This window comes from Saccostrea echinata, unplaced genomic scaffold, assembly GCF_033153115.1.
Source record: "Saccostrea echinata isolate AGI-Se365-2 ecotype Australia unplaced genomic scaffold, CSIRO_AGI_Sech_v1 ptg000054l, whole genome shotgun sequence".
NCBI classification, from domain to species: Eukaryota; Metazoa; Mollusca; class Bivalvia; order Ostreida; family Ostreidae; genus Saccostrea; species Saccostrea echinata.
Window position 1 is genome coordinate 19,164,523 of NW_026889803.1, and position 19,793 is coordinate 19,184,315.

At 31.0% G+C, this 19,793-nt stretch overlaps 1 long non-coding RNA gene across 1 annotated transcript; it reads left to right on the top strand.

The window, feature by feature from the left end:
* Nucleotides 1–16,259: 16,259 nt before the first annotated feature.
* LOC133206141 (uncharacterized) lies at nt 16,260–19,058 on the top strand. The gene is made up of 3 exons (XR_009723704.1): nt 16,260–16,353; nt 18,098–18,180; nt 18,822–19,058. It is a non-coding gene; the product is annotated as an uncharacterized LOC133206141 (long non-coding RNA).
* The last annotated feature ends 735 nt before the right edge of the window (nt 19,059–19,793 follow it).

A 19,793-nucleotide genomic window follows, 5' to 3' on the forward strand; every position in this document is an offset into this window, starting at 1 on the left:
CTTCTGAAAAACCTTTTTGCACCAAAGCCACCAGCATAACTCATAAGATGATAATAGATCAGGGAAAATGATACATTTTGTTGTAATATCAACAAAGCAAACCATAATTATGAATGACAAATGTTGTGTTTCTTCGTAATTTAAGCAAATGAAGGAGGAATCTCTTTTTCCCGCAGTATACACCAATATGACGCAAAGAAAAAAGCACTATTAATGTTACATATATCTTAAAGCTAATAAGCTTTTACGCTATATTAGTTCTCCTATCTCCGATATCAGCACTGGGGTATTATCTTCGCATTAGTTACACCTGACTGCTTTCTTGTCAAGGGTACCTGCGTGGAATGGACGACACGTGTTCGTATTGGTTAACTTACATTACCTTTGTTTACATTTTATTGCAGTTTGCGTGTATTGTGTTTGTTAGACTGCACTGACCTGTGCAACTGATGTAGGTTTCTTGGGTAACTTTTTCTTCTGTCATGGATTGATTTATTGTATATTGTTTAACTTCATATCATTCATTTAAAGACGTCACCGTATGCTGGTGAAGGGCTTCAAATTTAGGCTTATATCAAGGCTCTAACTGGCGACTTATTTAGTCGCCATGGCGCCTAAAATGTTTGATTGGCGCCTAATTTTTTTTTTCATAAGTCGCCAAATTGGCGATCATTTTTAATTGACTTGGCCATCGTCGAATTCCGGATTTTTTAACATTTTTAATTTTTTTTTTATTTTTCTCAAGAAGCGTATTTAGCAATGGAAATTTCTTAGTCACCTTTTTGTTTTTGTTTTTAGTAAGCACAGTCACGTGCGAACAAAATTCGCGTCAGTGCACACACAGCTCAGGTAGACTAAATAAAAACAATAAATGCCCCAAGAAATTGTTGGCTTCAGAAAATCGATAATTATGAAATACAGTAAACTAGACGGGCCGGTGATGGGGTCATTTGTTTACCAATTATATTCCCACTGATTAGAGATACTGTAGTGTATGGTCTACATTAGTGCTACGTTGTACTTGTACGGCCGAGCATGTTAGTCATGTATACTGTCCTTTATATTATTATAGTTTTAAAGAATATTTCATTCAATCCAAGTTTCTTAAAAAAATGAACGATTAAAAATTTTCATATTGATTAACTTTCAAAGTTGGCTCTCCAAAAATGCCTAGCGACTAACAATTTGAATTGGCGACTTATTTTTTTTATAAGGTGCCAGCTGGTGTCTAAATTTTAGAGGTCACTAAGAGGCCTGTATACTCGGGACTTAGGGCCATGGAGCAGTTAGGGTTCTTCTGTCGTTTGTTTATTGTTTTTAACGTCTCTCTCGAGAATTTTTCACTCATATGGAGACGCCACCACTTGCTGGTGGAGAGCTGCAAATTTGACCTATACTCGGCACTCAGGGCCATTGAGCAGTGAGGAATCTTTTTCGTGCCAGCACCTACTGCAAAACGAGACCTCGGTTTATACGGTCTCATCCGAAGGACCGGTTTCCACGTCCCACAACTCCTTATACTCTGCGACTCTAGAGCGAACGCTCTAACCACTGCGCCATGCGGGCGACCTTCTTCTGTCGTGGAAGCCCCTAACAAAAAATACTATAGCTAACTATAGTTTACTATAGTTAACTATTATAGTGATAACTTTAACACTATAAAAACTATAGTTAACTATAGTGATAACTTTGACGATTTGATTTACTATAGTGATAACTTTGATTTACTATAAATAGTGATCACTATGACACTATAGTGATAACTATGAAAACTTTCTAATACTTAATTAATAGTGATCACTATGAAAACTCTGATTTACTATGGTGAAAACTTTGATATACTATAGTGATAACCTTCAAAACTTTGATTTACTACAGTGATATCTATGACACTATAGTGATCACTTTGAAAACTTTGATTTACTTTTAAACTTTGATTTATTATAGTTACATATGTAACTTTAGTAAACTATTGTTTACTATAGTATTTTTTTTTTGATAGGGAGAAGCACACAGTTACTTTTATCACTACCGAGAGTTTTACAATAGCTATGTAGAATACGTCCGTCCACACCGGTGAAAATTGATTACCCTGAACTGTGACCGATTAAACGGCTTATTTACAGGACGTACAGGTAAAGAAAAATAAAGAGTAATATGGCGGACAAATATAGATCTCTTACTTTTACGAATCGTGTTCAGTTTTAAGTTTGAAGCGGCGACGGGAACCCAGGTTCTCTCGATCACGAAGCGAACGCCCTACATGTATCAAATAGTCTAAGCTACCGCAACCGGTTTGTCCTTTTCTCTGATTTCTGTTTCTGATCTCTTACTTTAACGATTTGGGGTTTAGGTAACTTACGAGGGACTTCCAAGAAAAACGTGAACTTTTGAAATATATCGTAAATTTCCTGATAGAAATATTCATTTTTAGCTCATTTGAGCTCGGTACATATATGTATTTCTTAACATATTAAGCTCATATAATATAAGCAGTACTTATACTAGTAGTATACACGGAATAAAAGCAATGTAATACACTAAATATATTAAACTATAAGGAATATATATATATACAGTAGAAATCCATTGCAGCTCATTGAATTCGAGAATATCTGTGTCTAGTAACACAGAGTAAATAATTCTTGTCCTCGAAGAAAGTGAGCTACACTGAGGTATAGTTCTGCTTGACTGTGTTTTAGTTACAGTGGAATTTACGATTTGCTTTCTCTTTAGTGTCTTTTTTTCTGATCAAGAATGAACATGCATAAAAGAAAGATAACTGAAAGAAAATACATAAGATCCTATAAAAAAATAAAATAGTCTTTGAAAAGACAAGAATTTAGAAGTGTATAGAAGTGTGGCACCAGGTGCATGGATTCGAACCACGACTCTAAAAAAGTATCTTCGGTACATATACTCAGCTTTTTTACCAATCTATCTTTCTGGCTTTGAAAATAGAATGTATAAATGCGAACTAGGTTTTTAAAAACTGTTTTCTGTATTTTTAAGGTTTTTTTTGGTGAATTTCAACCCTAGGACAGGGGTGCTCCTAAGACATTTCTATCTTAAATTATTTCTTTCATTACAGCCTATCAAAATATCAAAATTTATTTTACGGGCAGGCCTGCCCTGCAAGACTTCTAGGCCAAAATTCATGCAAACATCTGTGCTTTAACGGACAAAATGCTGTTTTGGCCAACTTTGGAGGTTAATTTTAGTTTGAATTATAAATTTTAGGTTCAAAATACAAGTTTGAAAAATTTAGACGTATATATGGTAGTTAACAGCTAACTAACATTGATTTTTAAAAGTGACTTTTTACGGGAAATTGTTCTCGCCTACAGGTCAATTTTTTTCAAATAGTGAATTACATCCTTTATATCTATACTCGGCACCGAGGGCCATTGAGCAGTGAGGGATCTTTTTCGTGCCAGCACCTACTGCGACACGGGACCTCGGTTTACGGTTTCATCCGAATGACCGGTGTCTAAGACCAATATTAAATTTTGGTAAAATTATGCAAAAAATGGATCAAACTTTAAGTTCAAGGGGTTAAAAATGTTGATACATAAAGGAAGGTCTTGTTACAGGGAATACAAATTTGAAATTGGAAAGCCCTAGCTCCAGCCAATCAAAGTCTTGGTCGAGGTTAGTTTTTTTTCTGTACAAACAGTTGGACAGACCAGAATTTATGTCCCCCGAATCTTCGACCACAGGTCATAAAAAAGACTTAGTCCGGGGTATATTTTCTCTCCCTTGGGCCTACAGTCTAATATAAAGTCCAATTTTTAAATCAAAGGTCAAGGTCGGAAAACATCTCCGTGTAAAATACTTGTTCGGAGCATATGTTATCTTTCCTTTGCTCAATTGGTTTCATACACGGGTAGAGGGCGTGCAGTGACCATGAACAAGTTTTGGAATGAAAAATCAAAGTCGGATAAAAAAAATGTGTATAGTCCTTGTCCAGAGCGTATTGGCTCTCCCCATGGCCCATCTGGCTCAGACTTCACCATTACAGTACCCATGAGTAGAAAGTGTAGTGACGTTGGAGCAAATTTCTGGATCAAAAGTCAAGATTAAAAAATTCTTATTGTAAAATCCTTTTCTAGAGCATATTTTATCTCCCTTTTGGCCCAACCAGTATCAAACTTCATCCATAGATTGTCCATTGGTAGAGGATGTGCAGTGATCTTCAGCATATTTTTCAGATTATTGGACAAAGTCAAAAACATCCTTGTGTAAAATCCTTGTCTAAACATATTTTTCTCCCTTGGTGCAGATGGGCGCATATTTCAATCGTGCAGTCAATGTTAGAAAACTACTTAAATGATAAACTATATTTTCTCTCCCCTTGGCCCAGACAGTCTCAAACTTCACCATATAGTGTCCGTGCATAATGGGTGTGCAGTGATCTTGAACCAATTTCCTAGGAAAGATCAAGTTGAAAAATCTCTGTGTAAAATATTCTTGTTATTTTCTCTTACCTTGGCTTACTTTGGGCTCATATTGTATGATAGAGTAGTGGATGTGCAGTAACCTTGAACCAATTTTCCAATCAAAAGTCCAGGTCAAAATATTTTCGTATAAAATCCTTGTTCGGTGCAAATTTTCTCTCCCCTTAGCTAAGTATACTTAGCATAGTACTGCACCCATAGAGCGATCGTGGTAGAGGGTGTGCACTGAGCTTGATCCAATTTTCTAAATGAAAAATCTGGGTCAGAAAACCTCCTTGCCCGGAGCATACTTTCTCTCCTTTGGTCCGTCTAGAGCAATCTTCACCCATCAATCTCACCGTTTTCAAACAAGTATCTTGGGATTGTGAGCATGATTTGAAATTTTTTCAATGAGATTTTTTTTTTTATTTTTTTTAAATTATCGTTCATTAAACAAAGATCTGATAAATAGAGTTCGAGGGTGGACAATCGGAAATTTCCTTCCAAGATAAATAATGATCTTAAATTATTCCTGTTGCATCATGCAAAAAATTGTATTCATTGTTATTTAAAAACCCTAAATCAAAAACTGTTAATAGTTTATGAGGTGCCACATAATTTTAATTTCATACTATATCAACTTTATGCCCTTTAACATAAAAGACATCTTACGATAAAATTATCACCCTCTTTAAAGTGAAAATTCATTAGCTATCAATTCTTCTTAATAAAGTAAGTTTTTACAATGTATATATAATTTTACTGCTCAGTAACACCTAATGTATGTTTTCTAATATTGAAATGACGGTACAGACCTTTTCTTCAATACAAATTTCAGCGTTTGTTATTGACATTTTTAAGAATTTCGACTTCAAGATTATTTAGAAAGGCAAGTTTTCACATACCTTACCATTTTACAAAATGAAATTCAATTTAATTGACAGTGGTTTAATATTGTTAATAAAAGGCAAGAATTAAATGACAAGGTATCTATTTGCATGCCTACATGTTAAAAAATATAATTTAAATTCTGTGCGCCTGAGTTTCTTCACGTTTACTTACATAGTTTGGACTATGTTGATATTAACTTACTTTTACCTAGTGAATTCAAATAGATTACAACACAAAAATGTTTTCAGGGCTATGTCAGTGGATAACCAATTTATCTTGAGAAACGGTTAATGCATTGACAGATCCGCTAATCTTAAGTTTGTCTTCCTTTGTGTTTCCTTCATGGATAAAAAAAATGCTGAATTTTCATTAAGAAATTTTTCAGTTGTGTTGGCATGTATTACTTATTTAATACTGTGGTATCCAAACATACTCTTTGACATCTTTCAAAGTTCCGTTTTGATTTCATCTATTTTTTAAAATTCATTACTAACTATAAACCTTTGAAATTTATGTAGAAGATAAAACTGTTGTTAAAACGTTAAAATCTTTTAAACATGTGCCAACTCATCATGAAATGTATATGATAAAAGTGTTTATCAATTTTTAATGAAGCCTTTAATGAACTTCATTTTCTTCAGTTTTTAAATTAGATTTATCGGGTTTATTCCATTAGTACAGTGTCATTTAAATCAATCATGTTTACATATTGTACTACCTGTCTCTTGATACAAACAAAATTAATATGCCTGATCTTTTCCCCTTTATAATTAAGAAATTATCAATTTAAAATTTATATTACTGGATTGCTATCTAGAATGCTGAATAATTTCTTTCAGTTTATTCTTTTAAGAGTAAAAACGGAAAGAAAGTCTAGACAAGCAGGTATATTTACTTAATTGCAATACAACACAATACCCTGTTTAGTTAGGATTTTTTTCTCAATGTTTATTTCAACTTTCGCAGTTATATCAAATGAACATATCATTTATATATTAATACATATATATGCAAACCCATGTGCATATGAGTACCTTATATAGGGTTCATACATACATGTACATAACACAGATATACATATATATATATATAATATACGTACATATATGTGAAAGAGTAAAGATTGATTGATTGATTGTATGTTGTTTTACGTCCCATTCGAGAATTTTTCACTCATATAGAGACGTCGCCATATACCGGTGAAGGGCTTCAAATATTGACCTTTACTCGGCACTCAGGGCCATTGAGCAGTGAGGGATCTTTATCGTACCAACGCGTACCGTGACACGGGGCCTCGTTTTTTAAGGTCTCATCCGAAGGACCCGCAACTTTCACTTCAAAGTGCCGAGCGCATGGCGAAGGAACAGTTGCTACCCATTTTTTATCGACTTAGGTCAGTCGCGGCCGAGATTCGAACTCACGACCTTCCGATCACGGAGCGAGCGCTCAGCAGACTGAGATACCGTGAACGGTAAAAGAGAAAAGAAGGGAGAAAGAAGAAATATTTAGAGGGCTGGGGAATAAAAAATAATTTCTTATAAAAATGTTCATAAACAAATTACAACATATCACATACGCTCTGCCAGTTATTTCAAAACCTGTATATTTACATTGTTTTAATAATAAGTATTCCTCTGTCTTGATTATTTCCACAATAATCGTTTTTAGGGCCATTGCACTTAAAACTTGGTGGTTTTTATATTTAATTTAAAAATATAAAAAAGAATTTATTATCGGAGTAATTTAATTTTGTATTTTTGGAGCATTATTAGGTCGATCGTCCACAACGGAAGACTTATAGTCATTGTATTGTTTCTTTTTATCATTATTATTATTATTTCTCCCAAATTTTGTGAGATCGATTTCTCAAGAGATGTTTTGATAGATTTTAACAATTTTCACAGAATAATAGGCAGATATATGAAGTATTTTTTAAAATTCCGTTTTCATTCGTAACTACTCGGCCATTTTCCGAGAGAGAAATAACTCGTTCACGGAAATGGCCGAGTAGTTACGATTGTTCCGTTTTTTTTTAAATTCACTTCCGGTCCAAAGTTATGGTCGAATTTCAGGTTTTAAAATGGATTTTTGTCTAGTGTTTTTCTCAAATATGGTTTGCGATAGAGAAGTAAATTTTCAGGAATACCAGTTCCCGATATTTGAACAAGGTAGTTTCGTTTGTCCGAACCGAAAGTGAATTTCTGTTTCGGTCAATCTTCGACTCTTTTGCTTTTCAATATTTTATCCAGATATGTTAACACCTAGTAAAGATTTGTCTGCAAGAGCCAAATATTTAATTTGTTTTTAAATTACCCGTTTTTCGAGATTTTAGCTACTTACATTTTGCTTTCAAAAATTAACGTACATAAAAATACTGAGAGTGCATGTCCTAGACACTCCCTACTTTTACTTGCATAAAGCTAGTATTTATATGTTTCTCTACAAACAAATTAAAATTAATGCATACAGTATCATATATTAGGATGGAGGCTACATTAAATTGCAGTAAATATAAAAGTACCATACATTTATAAGTACTGAAAGGGTTTTTTGTATTGATTTTTAGAAAATGAAATGTGGAAGTCGTTTTATTTGCAAATAAAATGCTTTGCAGTTTAAAATTTGCTGTTATTAAGTGCACATAAATATAATTTATCTAATAAAACATGTCGAGAAGAGTCAGATAGGTAATTTATTATTTTTGATAAAAAGTTATTTATGAAAATAAAAAACATTATTTGTTATTTTTTTAAATACCTATTCTTAAAATCTTTAAGAAACATGTCACAAAAGGGAAAGATACAAAACTCAATCATATTTTAAAAAGAAATCGAAATAAAATTGTGAAATCTTAAAAAAATTACTTTTTTAAAATTTGAACCAATTGCGATGAAAATTAAACCGATCCCGATCAAAATCAATACAATATATATATATATATATATATATATATATATATATATATATATATATATATATATATATATATATATATATATATATATATATATATATATATATATTATTTCAGTTTATATAATTCTAATCTAGGTCGGTTTAATTTTGATCGGGATTGGTCCAAATAGGATATTTTTTTCAAATTTGGCAAATTCCATTCAATTTCTTAATGAAATATAATTGCATCATATTTCTTTTCCACGGATAATCTGATTCTTGGAGATTTTATCCGAAAGTTTAAAAATCTTATCAAATTATAATTTTTATATTCATAAATTATTTTTATTAAAAAAAAAAAAAAAAAAAAAAAAAAGTATCCCGACTCTTAACATGTTTCATTAGATATTTATATTGTGCATTTATTAACAGAAAATTTTAAATTCTTAAGCATCTTATTTGTATTTAAGGTCAAGATCTAGTAAATGAAAGGTGCCTGCAGATTTTTCAAATATGAGAAGCGAGTTCTTTTAATGATCCTTTACAAGTATAGCTTGGTAAAATAAGGTGTATCGGGACATGATTTTGAGGTAAACTCAACGAAAAAAAATGTTTTAAACTAACATTTTCAATGAAAAATGAAGAAAGTCAGGTATAGAATTTGGAGTTTTTTCCATCTCAGAAAAAGAAATGTATCAATATTGCTCCCAGGCTCTCAGAAAACGGTTTTCAGTATCTTCCTGGCCTCTACTTTAAAATGATATTAAATTGAATATAGGCATCGGGGTTACTTATGACATGATTTCAAATGCCTCATTTTATACAAAATTCTATTAGAGCCATAAAGTACGGGAAAAATTAAGTTTAAATCAATTATGACGTCATAATGGATCTAGCTTCAAAAAGACATTCTAAACTCATTTACTAGATCTTGATCTTAAAACAATTTTTACATTTTCTTTAAAAAAAAAAAACCAGAAAAAAATCATATAAAATGAGAAGGAGCTAATATCAATCTTTCCATGCTGAAACCGTGTTGCAAAACGATATGTCTTACATATCCATTAAATAAAGTTCCACCTTTAAAAAAAAGAAATTCAAAATTATTAACACAACTGCAATGCAAGTGTGTCCATGTCCCGGCCTTTCATATTATAACGCTAGAATTTAAAAAAAAAATCGAAGAAATTTCCTTGATCTTTAAAGTGATCAGTGTCAACTTTCTAGTAAGCTGAAGGTGTACTTTTTATGTTTTGAAAATCGATCGTTCATTTGATAAATTTTTTTAAAAACCAATACTTTGCTTGAATTCCTGACTGCAGAATAATAAACAGTAATTACAATATTGCAGAGTACTTTAAAAAGACTTAACGCTTTCCCGGACGAATCTTTTTTTCCTTTTTTTTTCTTTTTAAATTTTTTTTTTTATTTTTAGGTATGAAATAATATAACAGTGCGACATTTAACTCCGGACACGACATTTGTCCGGACTTTCGCCAACCACTTTTCCAAAGATACATGGAAACCATTTATGTCATCTGGTGGGATTTTTTTAATCGCACAACATGGACTAACCTTTACACCTGAATATCTTCTAGATTAAAAGATATTACACCTGCAATCAAGAAATCCCATGGGATTATGGTGGGATTTTCTCTCCTAACTAATATCCCACCATTATTCTGTGGGAGAAAAATGAGTTCTGTGGGATTTTTTCTCCTATAGAAGCAAAACTCCCATTTTTAACCTTACATGGGATTTTTTATCCCATAATTTGTGAAATAGGACAAGAAGTTCTATAATTGTCACTAATAGGATTAAAAGTTCTCTAACAAAATGATTTATAGAATATTTTATCCTACAGGAGAATGGAAATTGTTTTTATCTCTTTAATGTACAGGGAAAAACAGTCCATCTTCTTTTAATCTAATACAGTCAAGGGTCAAAATTATTTTTGAAAGCTTTTTGCCATATAATTCATTGCAAACTTAACATTTTAAAATCATTACTTTAATATTTCTACTCTAGCTTTATATCACTATAAAAAAAACTTTACTGTCATATTATATACATGCTGTGGTCTAGATATAAAATTGTTATTCTTTACTTTTATCAGTGTTTATCATAAACCTTAAATAGACTTCTGCATGGATCTATCTTGAAATGATTTCATAATGAATGGTAACTAAAATATTTTTGTAAATATCATTGAAATAGGTTTGTAATGGGTTATAATTATAAGTGCTGAAATACTTCCGACCTTTAAATGTATTTTATGAAACCACCTTCTCGGGTGCTCCTTATACATAGGAGGGAAATCCATAACTGAACTGAACTAAAGCACCTTTCTTTTTGACTTATTAATTGCGCTGAGGTGATTGTGGACTAATTCAAGCATTACGTATTAAACCAATATCTCAATAAAATGAATATAAATGAGACTAAATTGATTTAAAAGTACGTGAATTAATCCTTTCAGCAGACTGCATCTTTCCCTGTTCTTGCATCACAGACACAGTTGCAGCAATGCATTTACAGAATGTGTAATTTTACTACGAATACAAAGCGCAGTGGAGATCTTGATCGGTATTGGGTGGATTCGTCTCGACTATGTGGATTCACTCCGGGCGTTTCGTTTCATTCTAAATAAAGTATTCAATTGTTCTATAACGACTATATTTTTCTACTTTAAATGAATGTTGAATTATTTTTAATCATGGTAGCGTTTTCACTCGGAGAGCGTTATCAAATAAAAGTACTCAGCCAAGTGAATTTGCATGAAATAAAAGGAGAAAACTTGTAGTCCACTCAGGTTTCACAGATGAATTTAGGGGTCAAATAAATTCATATGTTATATGCATGCAGGTATCTGACTTTAAAAACTTAATTTCTATTTTTGAATAGTAATTATGACTGTATTTATAAGGCAGATAAAGCTCTCCCTTTTCAAATAATTTATTTAAATTTTAAAACCTGGTCTTGAGTAGAAAAAAAGTCTCCCATTGGTCATTTTCTTAATGTTTCAAAAAATATACACAAATTCATTTATTAGGTTTGATTTACTAAGTGAATGCTATGACAAAAAAATCTATTCCAAACTGGCTAAATTTCATTGAAAAGTACAAAAAGTTATGGTAATTTAATTAAGTGAACACACCAATTCCTATCGATGGAGTATACCATGATGATGGATTCTCCCTATGAAAATTTCAGTCCTCTTACAATTTATCAATTGACATTTAGAAAGTACATGCTATTGCAAGCAAAATAATATCAAACTGGCAAAATTTCATTCAGAAATAAAAAAGTTATGGCCATTCAAGAGAACACACCAGTACGATTGACAGAGTATAATATGATGATGGATTCTCCCTATGAAAATTTCAGTCCTTTTACAATTTATCATTTGACATTTAGAAAGTACATGCTATTGCAAGCAAAATAATATCAAATTGGCAAAATTTCATTCAGAAATAAAAAAGTTATGGCCATTCAAGAGAACACACCAGTACGATTGACAGAGTATAATATGATGATGGATTCTCCCTATGAAAATTTCAGTCCTTTTACAATTTATCATTTTATATTTAGAAAGTACATGCTATTGCAAGCAAAATAATATCAAACTGGCAAAATTTCATTGAGAAATAAAAAAGTTATGGCCATTCAAGAGAACACACCAGTACGATTGACAGAGTATAATATGATGATGGATTCTCCCTATGAAAATTTCAGTCCTTTTACAATTTATCATTTTATATTTAGAAAGTACATGCTATTGCAAGCAAAATAATATCAAACTGGCTAAATTTCATTGAAAAGTACAAAAAGTTATGGTAATTTAATTAAGTGAACACACCAATTCCTATCGATGAAGTATACCATGATGATGGATTCTCCCTATGAAAATTTCAGTCCTCTTACAATTTATCAATTGACATTTAGAAAGTACATGCTATTGCAAGCAAAATAATATCAAATTGGCAAAATTTCATTCAGAAATAAAAAAAGTTATGGCCATTCAAGAGAACACACCAGTACGATTGACAGAGTATAATATGATGATGGATTCTCCCTATGAAAATTTCAGTCCTCTTACAATTTATCAATTGACATTTAGAAAGTACATGCTATTGCAAGCAAAATAATATCAAATTGGCAAAATTTCATTGAGAAATAAAAAAGTTATGGCCATTCAAGAGAACACACCAGTACGATTGACAGAGTATAATATGATGATGGATTCTCCCTATGAAAATTTCAGTCCTTTTACAATTTATCATTTTACATTTAGAAAGTACATGCTATTGCAAGCAAAATAATATCAAATTGGCAAAATTTCATTGAGAAATAAAAAAAGTTATATATAGCCATTTAAGAGAACACACCAGTATGATTAGGTGAGTTTAATTAACATGGCAAATGTTCCCTATGAAAATTGAAGTCTTAATTTTTACAATATCAGAATTTCTACTCTTTTCTATATCAGTATAACTTTAAATTTTGGGTCATTTTTAAATTTAAAGGATTGTAATTATATTGATAATTTTTTCAAGGAATGAATCAAAGAGCTGAGATGTATACCTATATAGTTTTTCTTCATACAAAAACTTACGATGAAATATGGCACAGTTAGATATTCTTCATTTAATTTATACACTTATTATTATCATTAAATTTCCCAAACAATTAGTTATGAAATGAAAAATACAATTTCTGGTAAACTGAGTCTAAATTCTGTAAGTGATTGTAATCTGCACCATAAAAGACAGTACTGAATGCATTGTAATAGGAAAGGTCATATTATATGTATGCATATATATAAATTGGTAAAATTAAATTGAAATGTTAGAAAAGTATATTTTATGAATATATATTTTTAATCTGTTAAATAAGAAAAAAATAAAATGTTGAATAAATGATGGTTTTTTAATTATGAAAATGAGTTGCAACAGATCTTTGAATGAGCAAACCATGAAGCCTCATGTGTACATTCAAATACATGTATTTTGAATTTTTTTTTTTTTTTTTTTTTTGAAACAGATACCAATAACTGTTTTCATGTGATAATAGCACTAACAACATAATTAGTCCAACATGTTGTTACCTAAACTTAATTAACAAGGTTAACTATATTTACTAATTATTAGCCATTGTCATCTTCATTGTTTTGCAGTAAAAAAAAACTATAACTATACATTTTTTTGTATGTCCATTAATCAACACTTTAAAATGTTGTTGTTTTTTCTTGGAAAATGTTTTAAAATAATTTTTAGAGTAGGTACTCCAAAACAAAGTATATACACAAATTGATAATAAACAGGAAATGGCTCGAGTCATCATCAGTCGGTGTGGAGATGAATTGTTGAATATATGTGTATATCACTGTTTACATGGAAGTTCTGGGGAAAAAAAGGTGTGAGAATATTCCCTTCAGGCTAAATTTTACAATATATTTTCAAAGGTGTGAAATTGGAATCCATTCAATGATTTCAATCTGATCACTCTTTTACAACATTATATAAGATTTTCCAGAATCAATAAATTACTCTAGATCTCTTGAAAATTCTTCAGCAAATCAAAGATACTGAAATACAATCAAGCCTTTGGAAGCAATTTCAGTACTCTTTTGAGATGGGGTGGGGTACATGTAAGGAGGTGGGCTCAACTGATGAAGAATTTATAGAAGCATACAACTTTTATAATTTTGTTGCATAATATTCGTAGTGTAAAAGAGACGTCTGCATATGGGGGCAACATTTCTTCTGCTTGATTTTTTTAAAATTGTTTTAATTTTATTTTTTGTTTTACTGAATAACGATAAAATGTGTGAATCGTTAGCTTTCCACTCTTACTCTGTATTTGGTGTTGATGTGCAGTGCTAAGTTTGTACAATCTCGTAAGATTTCAATACATGTATATAAAAAAAACCTGAAATAGACTTGAAATTAAACAACAGTGGCCTCATCGGCAGACATATGGCTGCAATTAGCCCTTTGTTTTATTTCACAAGTCCTGCATCTAGTATCTGAAATGTACTGTTTGTACACTTTGAATACAAGATTATTGATAGGAAAGTTATGTATATGTGTATACTTTTCACACGGAATTTACATTTGGTACATCATTAACTTTCAAATATCAAATTATATATTTTTATTCATTTTTACTATTTACAATTTATTCAGTTTGGTCTTCCACGAAAGATATTTTTAAATGCGAATGTGATCTACAGGATAACATTAAAACAAGGTGATTGAAGTTACATAATAGAATGACATATTATCTTCTTATATACCAACAGTCCTAAGGGGACGGCTTTGATTATTTACTATAATTTAAATCAAGGATCTATAAATTGTCATTTTTTTCTACTAAACTTAAAAAAAATTCCTTTTCGTCCAAAGTTTCTTAAAATAAAAGTTACATTGGCTATTATTGTTTAGATGAAAAAAATAAATCACGTAAACGTAAAGACCGTAAGTATTTAAAATCGATAACTTACATTCTAGAAAGGGACATAACTCTGTAAAGAGTATCGTATTATGCTATAGTGTCCTAGATCGGACATAGATATTCTTTAAGCTAGAGTTAAAGCTATAATTTTATAAATGATTTATTTTTATTTTATCGATAAAAAACAATAATAGGACATATTCATAAATGCGTCACAAGACCCACTTCGAGATATTGACTCTGCTGACTTCTAAACGCTTTAGCTTTGGACGGGACTATATTTTTGGACGGGGGTGTCGATCCCAAGTTAAGCTCAATCTGATTTTTTTTTTTTTTTTTTTTTTTTTTTGATATTTGTCATCTGAGTTTGATTTCACAGAAAAATAATCAACTTCTGTTGTATTACCTGTTTTTCTTAATCTTGCAGTAAATGTTTGAATACTAATAAAGCAACTTAAGTCTGCTGTTAAACCTACCCCCCCCCCCCCTTGCTAACTTCCAAGAAACCAATATCTTCACCCCAGATCTCCATAGGGTATGATACATGTATGTATATACCTAGAGGCATTTAAGAGTCTTTTGTTTTCCCCAGGTAGCAAAACTGTCACAATTTGCTTGGAACTAACAAAACATACACAAGGGATATTGACACACAGCAAGTCGATTTAACAAATGAATCTACAATAGAAATTCATGAAAAACAAACTCCATGCTTTTACTAAACCTTTGGATTAAGTCATAATTTTTTTTTTTCATTTTCAATTTAAAAATTAAATCCAAACAATTTTACATCGTTCATAATTGATAGCAAACAATTAATATAAAATTGCATCCCCCCCCCCCCTTAAGGACAGATGATACAAACAAACGTTTGTCAAACAATTCGAAAATATAAACTTGAATCATGTTTATGAAAGTAAAATGAATGCTCGTACAGCTTTTGATTTTTCATTCTACGTTTCACAAAAATGGGATTTGAAGTGACAAAAATTTATAGGTTACTATTGATTATCACATGAAGGATGGCTGGTGAATGATACAATTTTGAACATCATAGAAAGTTAACAATATATCAAAATGTCTTGAATTAAAAGAAGAAGAAGGGGCTTTATCAGTTTATTGAGGCTATGTACTGACTGGACTTTTAAACTTGTACTGAATTTCCCACTGACCATGCAAATAAAATTTTCTTGACTTTTCAAGGGCAACATTAATTTTTATTTTAGAGATACAGAGAGACTACCCACCCGTCCACTACCCCTCCTCCTTCTTATCATGTTCTCAATGATCATGATGATGTCCCATTTATATAAAATGTTAATATTTTTGGTATTGGGCATTTTAATTACCATTATTACCCATGGCAGCATTTACAACAACAACAAAGAAATCTGAAAAAAAAAATAGGCCTGATAATTTATTTCATTTCTTTGTTTTCTCGTGAACTATGCATTGTTTAAATTAAAAAAAGATAAACCAATAAATAAAAAGAAGCAGTAATATTCTATCTATGGATTCACTTCTTAAAAATTCTGTGCAGACGGATGCATTATATTCCTAGAATTACCCAATACCAACCAAAGAAAAAAAAACGGCGACAAGATTATTATGAGGATATTGGAATTTCCACATGATGTTTGTAAACAAAATTATGACGAAGACCTGCTCTATTTTTGTAAGTAGATCTAGAATTATTGAATTTGTTATTTATTTCATTTAAAGCATGTTAATACATGGCTCATAGATTCTTTTTTTTTTGAAGTCTAAAGATCTATAGATCATGATCATCCTGATTCCTCGTTAACTGATGAAACAATCTTATGAATTTCTGTCACTGTAAAGTGTTTGCAGAGCTAGCAGTCGATGGGGCTATTCAGTAGTACATTATACAAGTTAACAAAGTAAATAATCGTCAGAAAATTATACACATCGGAATATTATTCTTTCGTTCGAATTTCCTCAATGACAACGTTGTAGGCTAGTATTCGTTCGTTCGAATATTCTCAAAGTGTACACTAGCTGATGATTGTACTTAAAAAATTATACTGTCATGTCTAAATTTGTCTGTAATTTGCAAGTTACAATTTATAAGTATCTTGATCACAGTCATCAGCATTACTGATTAGAAAATTAATTATCTTCTCCCAGACATGGTTAAAAGTATCCTACTACTGTAGTGTACTAGGGATTAACAAACATTGCATGTATTGCAAGTACAATTTTTTTTTTTTTTTTTTTTTGGTGTCAAGATAAATTTTGAGATATGGGAGGTCAGTGCTTATAGTACATGTCATGATGGACATAATTAATAACCCCCAAAACTCCTACTTATATTGTTTGGAAGTATCCAAATATCAAATTACTAATTCTCTGTTAGAAAATTGGTTGATCCTCTGAAGTTTACATAGGACATGTACCCACATGATTATTGATATAATCAATGTTTTTTTTTTTTTAATCTCTGAAAAACAGTCTTAAAACTTTGAGTGAAAAATCAATCTTTATACTGCTAAACTCATTTTTTATACCATGAATACATACTTAGGAATATCATTATTAAGTTATGTTCATGTTCTTTTGAGGGGAAAAAATATACATCATGTAGATGCTTATGTGTAAGTAAATTATAAAAGACAAAAATGCTAGGACTTTTTTATTTTACATATTTATTTGTAAAAATATTTTTTCTATTAATTGGAAATGAAATAAAAAAAAGTTCTAGCTTTATTACTAATAATATGATTTTTTATTAGAATTGATAGGATATTGGATGTTTAAGGAATAAAGACCGCATTCTCGTGAATGTTGCAGGATAACCTGCAATGTTAATGTAGACATAGATTTAAATTACACAAGGACTCCCATGCCAATTTCAATAGTCCTCACCCACTGAAGTCAAACACAAAGGTAGTCGCACGAGATTTACATGCATATTTAGCCTCCTTAGCGTCAGACACAGAGACAGGTGCGCACGAGATTTTCATGCATATTAGGCCTTCTTAGCTCCTGACCTATCGACCTGCCTAATTTACATTCCGATAGAATTATCAAGAAATCAATTCCGCAAACTTTCAAAGAGTTACCACAGAGAAAAAAAAAACAGACATGGAAATATTATGGCATGACATCATGAAAAATTCTCAAGGGCATAAAACTACTATATACAGATACCGGTAAATGAATGCAGAACATGCACAAAGTTTCATTTATGGTATATTGATAGATAAAAATAATTTATACTTTTATACTTCGACCTCAGTAGGGGTAAATTTTAGCGTCAGTCATTTTGGCTGGATCGAGAAATTTGAGTGATCGATATTCAATTCATTTTCTAATTTAAGTGAAAAATTTAATCCATGCTTTGTTATTATACATGTAATTGGTATTGTATGATTTATTCTATTTTTTTTCTTTAACAGAAAATGAAGGTATAGTAGCTGACATATAGTGTACATGTACCACTTGAAGATTTGTCCCCCTTGTAGATACAAGAAATGCAAAGGTAATTCTTTGTGAAAATAGAGAGAATGAATAATAAAATTTTTCAAACCATACAACAAAAACTACTTTGAATAATTAGTACGCAACCAACCATTTACAATTTAATTTTGCAGTTTTATTTCTTTAACATTGAAAAAAAATCAAATTTGATATTTTTTTTAGCTCTACTGGTCAGAGACCAGAAGAGCTTATGGGATAGGAAGGTGTCCCTCGTCCATCCGTCTAGCTGTCCGTCTGTCTGTCTGTCCATGGCGTCTAGTTGTCTGTCTGTCTAGCTGTCCATCTGTTTGTAATTTTTCAAAACACTACTCCTCCTACAGTTTTATTCTGATTTCAATATAACTTAGACTGCACTAAGGTACATTTCAATGAACGGTGCTGCCATGGTTACTAAAAATAGAAATTTCTGTAAAATTCCTTTAAAACGCTACTCCACCTACAATTTTGGTATGATTTCAATGTAATGTGGCACACAAGTAGACTACACTTAGATACATAATTCTATTTATTGCTGTCTGTTGCAAAGTTTCAAATCCAAGTGTTACTTTTTCTTTGTTATACATATAGACCAAGAGAGCTACAGTCTCATCAGAGACTTCTGGTTTATCCTTTTCATCACACAGCGACTTTCTTTTTTTTCAGTGTACACAGATACATACACATAAAAGGAGACATCACCTCATGATCTGTGGATCCATTGAAAACTTTAAGGACAAAACTTTTTATAATTCATTCATGTATTGAGTGTTGACTCGAATATTGAATATCTAATGAATGGAACCAAGAGAATTAATTTAAGAAGTATTATATTGTATATTACTCTTCTTATTCATCTGTCAAATTTCTTAATTAAAAATTAAACTTAAAGGCTTAAATAAGGATTTTTTTTTCATTATTTTAATTAGAACAAGTTCTTTAATTTATTTTTCTCTTATATAAACGGGCATTTAAGGTCATACGCAACGTAGTTTGCACTTTATTGGGTTCTTCCCTGGAGTTGAAGAGTTCCACTAAATGAAGGACCTGTGTGCAATATTTTTATTGTCTATATATGGATTTGTAAATCTCTTCTAAAACAATTTTGATAAAAAAAATCTGGAATTTATGTTTTGTAATTTTTGTACATTTTTCTTTGAATAATGCAAAATTTTTCAAACTTTAATATCTTTTCAAAATCCCTGGAAATGCATGCTGATTTTTTGTTTAAAAATATGTTATATGGTACATGTATTATAAGTTTAAATTTAGAATATCTTGAAAAATTATCAGTAGGTAAGGTATCTTGCGTATGTCCTTAAATGTAAAATGAAGGTATGTGTACCTTTATTCAATGAACTAGGGAACTCATGAAGTGTGCATATTTATATAATAGTGTTGTATTTTGCATGCACTATTCTTAAAAAGTAGTCAGGGTTTGACACATGGTGCACAAGCCGGAGGCTTTAGGTATAATGTACAGATAGTTTTAGAGAATAGTAGTTGAGTGATGGGGTCAATTGCAAGAAACTATTTTAGAAGAATTATTTTGTTTATTTTTCATCTTAAGTGTTAGCTGCAGAACTGTAGCTCTCTGAAAAAATATATACATGTATTGACAGACGGGAGAGCTACAGT